Source organism: Electrophorus electricus, chromosome 25 (assembly GCF_013358815.1).
Source record: "Electrophorus electricus isolate fEleEle1 chromosome 25, fEleEle1.pri, whole genome shotgun sequence".
Lineage (NCBI taxonomy): Eukaryota > Metazoa > Chordata > Actinopteri > Gymnotiformes > Gymnotidae > Electrophorus > Electrophorus electricus.
Window position 1 is genome coordinate 5,853,500 of NC_049559.1, and position 5,000 is coordinate 5,858,499.

At 43.7% G+C, this 5,000-nt stretch overlaps 1 protein-coding gene and 1 long non-coding RNA gene across 15 annotated transcripts in view; one reads left to right on the forward strand and one right to left on the reverse strand.

Moving 5' to 3' along the window:
* stxbp5l (syntaxin binding protein 5-like) overlaps positions 1-5,000 on the reverse strand; it is a 101,878-nt gene that overhangs the window by 67,526 nt on the left and 29,352 nt on the right. The gene's annotated exons all lie outside the window — the stretch shown is intronic.
* LOC113592037 lies at positions 1,556-3,662 on the forward strand. The gene is made up of 3 exons (XR_003412266.2): positions 1,556-1,744; positions 2,412-2,490; positions 3,469-3,662. It is a non-coding gene; the product is annotated as an uncharacterized LOC113592037 (long non-coding RNA).

Below are 5,000 nucleotides of genomic sequence, written 5' to 3' on the forward strand. Positions count from 1 at the left end.
AAACGGAGGGAATGGTGATTTAGGTGTCATGGCAACCCAAAGAGGGCACGGCAGAGCAGATGGCATGACAAACGGAGAAACAACGAGACATGAGCCAATGGTGAGGTGAGTCAGAGGAAGTGAAAGAGTAAGAGACTGAAGACACTCAGGTAGGGTTGACTCAGCTGGGGTGAGGGAGAGTGATCAGAGCCTAGTGGGGTCACAGGGGTCAGGCCCTGGCTGGGGGGGGGGTGGTTAGGAAGGGCACTGAAAGGCATGCTGGGTAATGCTGAGTGTCTAGGCTGAGGATCCATCTCCACTGTTTCCGTAAGTATGAAAGTTCAGCTTGATGTTTACGTCATCTCATTTTTTCAGAATGAAGCAGGGTGGTGATTGAGCCATTTTTCTTGAATGAGCTTTACTGCTTTGTTTTGTATACAAAAAATGTAAACAAAGTTCATGCAAAAGAACTTCACATTAATGATAACAGAAAATGTAAGAACTCTGACTGAACCACATAAAGAGTGTGTTTTTCCTGGTTGCTAGCTCATCCTGACTAGTTCAGTCATACTAAGCTCAAATGATCTCCTTTCATGTCCCTGGCTTTAAAGGTGCACCCGGGTCTCGGCACTTCAGAAGAGAGAGAGCTGGTCAATGCCTCCATCAAACACCTGTCTGAACCATCAAAACACCCATCACCGCCACACGCCTTAGGCTGTAATGGATTTGGCCTTTTAGGATATCTGGCTACTTGGACTATTAGTTTCAGTACACACACACACTCTCTCTCTCTCTCTCTCTCTCTCTCTCTCTCTCTCTCTCTCTCACACATACACACACACACACACAGACACAGAGAGAACCTTGGGTCTCAGCATCAGTTTCATAATGAACAAACCATGTATTTATTCAATATGCAAAAGATTTGGACAGTTATAGGGAAAGAAACAGAGAGAGAGAAACAGAGAGAGAGGTAACAAGTTAGAGAGGAAGTGAGAGAGAGAAAGAAGAAAAGGAGAAGAAGGAGAAAGAGAGGAAGCGAGAGCACACATTTATTTACCTTTTCTTCTGTAAATATCTCTTTAGCTAGCTCAGCTAATTAAAACGCTGACATTACTGTCTGCTACACTGCACGGCAGTCTGTTAACTGGGGAAACAGATAACATAAATGTACACATATGTGAGGGGATCAGTTTAAGTGTGTGCACAGGTTTAGCTGTGTGTGTTTGTGTGTGTGTGTGTGTGTGTGTGTGTGTGTGTGTGAGAGAGAGAGAGAGAGAGAGAGAGAGAGAGAGAGAGAGAGAGAGAGAGAGAGAGAGAGAGAGAGAGAGAGAGAGAGAGAGAGAGAGGGGCTCATTGCGCGTGTTTATGTTCCTGGAATCACAGTCTGGGCTCTACTGTGATCTGTGACAGTCAAACGCAGCCCTCACAGATTCTCACAGACACAGGACCAGACAGACACTACTATATCAGAGCTCTGGCTCACTTGTGGGGTGGAAAAACGAGAAGCCATCTGAGCTGATAAAAACGCCTTGTTCATTCCCCTCCCCCCACCACAACTGTTCAGTTTGAGCAGCAGTACAGAGGATCAGATAAGAAATTCAATCACGTACTGCTTATCTAAACGTCACCTAAGACCCAGACCTGTGTCCAGCCATACACAACGAGGTCTGCATCCAGTTCTGCTTTACTGCGGGATTGAAAGGAATTGATCCGATTGGCGGCATTCACCGTGACCGCTGTGGAAAGGCTCGACCTGGTCACAGTAAGTGCTTCCTCGTCATGCTTTAGTAGTCCTTTTGTTTGCTAGACAAATACCTCACGCTAGAAACACGTCTGCTGTGTCCCCGCGGTACCAGAACTGATTCTAGGTCAGTGATGCAGCATATCCAAGTGATGTTATCGAAGACCTAAGACTCAAAACTCTGAACCAAGACCTGCAACACATGGGACATTCACATAACCCCTGAGGTTCCATGCATTTGTTATACTAGTGCTACACACAAGAGAAACATAGGAGACGGTTTATTAAAAATTTTCTTTTTTTAAATTTTGAAATAGAGCAATATATTCTAACAGCTACATTATGTCTCTGAATTGCAAACACACACTCACCAGCTCCTACTTTAGAAAGAACTACCCTGTACCTACACTCATACACTTAAAAAGGTTCATCTATCTCACACACTGTATAGGTGCACAATTACAGGCCATAGGCCAACGGTTGGTAAGCACAAGTGCTCAGCCACGCTGCACACTATATCTGACCACAGGACCGCTGCTGACCACATATTACCTGGCTGACAGTCCATTCTCTGCAGCCCATTAAATCAGACAAGGCATCGCCAGGGCTGGGACTCGTGAGCTAGCACAAGTTTATTAGCCCAGGCAGGGTTGCTGAGTTTTACTCACTGCTGTCATTGCTGGGTCAGGAGCGGGTCTGCCTGCAGCGGTCCCGCGGTCAGGACCCAGACCTCCTTAAAGAGCGGGCTGTACCTGTATGTCCACAAGGTACGTCTAATAAAGTGATTATGTAATAGCTGGTTATTATTTAATAGCCTTACTGTAATTATAAAATGAACAGGCACTGTGCTGATGATAGAGGCCATAATGATGAGTGAGTGTGTGTGTGTGAGAGAGAGAGGTGTGTGTGTGTGTGGGGGTGGGGGTGGGGGGGGGGTTATTGCTGTTCAGTGCATTAGTACGCATAGTCTTATCCAGGTGATGTGCATATCTCTACATTACCATACACCATACAATACCCCGGAACACAGACAAACCCACTAGTGTGCACTGGAATGTCCAAATCAAAAACTCACTGCACTTGCATCCAAGCCTGCGGACACTGATGTCTCACAAACGCACTATTAAACAGGACAATGTCGCACAAAGTGCCATCTGTGGCGAAAGAAACCACAATTTCCAGGGTACTGGTTAACATCCAGGAAGTAAAGTCAAAAAATCTATATTACAGGAGAAGAAAAGAGGTTGGGCACTTCTTCCTCTCACAAACTGCTCACAAACTGCTCATACAGATTATTTTATTGAAAGCTAAGTAGTCCCATACTCATCATTTGATAATGTACGCCGACTGTGGGCGTTTAAAGCAATCATATTTTTAATAAAATCACTAGCTGCCCTTCCCCACGTCCACACTGCCTAATTTATCATGAGCACAGAGCTTCTCCTTTCATCTTTCTCTGTTGTCAAATATTCAGTAGATGGTGAATGTGTTGAGAATAATTCAAGGTCAGAAGCTGTGTGAGCTCCTTATCTAAACTGTTCAAGGACAAGGTGAAAATTTGCACAGAGAAGAGGCTAATAGATTTTGGGCTACCTTATACATTTTAATTTAGCAGGGCAGCCCAGGGCAAACCCATTACTCTGTGGCTATGACTACACACTGTACCATATCATTTTTGCACTGTTGGTAACATGGTAAAGATAATGTCACTGGTTTAACTTTTTCATCCTCTCCATTTCTTACAGATGGACTCATGTTCATGAGAAATGTTTTGATGATTTGGTTCGTTCGATTTAAAGCCCTGAAATCATGTAGCCAAACAAGCCCGAAGCCGTAGACCCCACAGCAGGAACATGGTCTTTCTGAAGTGAAGCGCAGGAGCCTCAGGTATAAATGCTAGCAAGAACTGTGTATCCATAACCATAATAAAAAAAAAAAAAATTTAAAACGCATGTAAGCAGGACAGAAGAACTCTCTCTTATTTAGAAAATGAGGCATTTCAAATGTGCAATACGTTAAAATAAAACATCTGGGTTTCTGTATGAATGGCTCTGAAAAAAAACTGGTCATCTTCTAGGGTATAATTACAAATGAAAAAGGGCATATCAATTCATTCTAATTTAACAAACAACACATACATTTTACATTGCCAATATGTATTGGAGATGCTGTTTAAACAACCAAGATTGTTGAGGGAAAATCTATATAAACCCCAGAGAAAAAAAGGTTTTGACTTACTCTGCAATTAAAAACTACAACATGTATGTAAACTGCTCTTCAGTCTAGAGTTGTGGGGAATAAGACCAAATCAAAAGAGATTTTAGAGGACAGTAGAAGAAAATCTGTTCTACTAATGCAGAAGTTCCGACTAGGTCTCTATAGACACAGGGCGTCCCTCTGTGTACACTCAGGTAGGTAGTTGCAATTGGAATTTCATGGAATGGAAATGCACATGGGAGAAAAATTCACCTCCCTACTACTTTACACCAAAGTGGGAATCCTATAAAGATAAATACATACGCATATATGTACAATCCTCAAGTGAGGACGTGATGAAGATGATAAGTGGAAAAGATCCCTAAAACCATAATCCTTAAGACAAAGACCTCTAAGACAAGAATCCCTAAGACACAGATGCCCAAGTATTGTTTTTAGTACTTGTTTACTCTAGAGGAAAACAGTGCTTCACAATTCAGGCTTGCTAAAGATGTACCAGATCAATATAAGATCAATGTTCTATATACAAGCTTTTCAGTAGCACAAAACATATATTTGGAGACACTGTATATAAAATACTGCATATCAGCAAACATCAAACTCTGACCCCAGCTGTGAAGCACGGTGGAGGGAGTGTGATGCAGTGAGCTGCATTACTACCTCAGGGCCTGCATAGCGTGCACTCACTGAGAGACCAGGGGAGAAGCACAATATATGCCATGCATAGCGGAAATCTCTTCTTGAGAGACAACAGATAACAAGGCCTTTCCGGAACTCTTCCCTGTACATCTCGACGAGCGAGACATCATCATCTGTGTGCAAGCAGCCACTTGGTCTATCACTTTTAATTGCGCTCAGTAATTGCACTGCATGCTTACGCTGGTGGCCAAGAGGATCCAGGTGTTAGCACTCGCACCCAGACCTCCCTTGACAAACACCCTCATCTTCTAACAACTGCCACCTCCGCGCTCCTTCGGCACCTCTGCGAGACAGCGTGAGAGCTGCAGAGGGGAAAGTTGGAGGTAGAATCACTCCGACTGAACCGCGGCATACGCTGGAA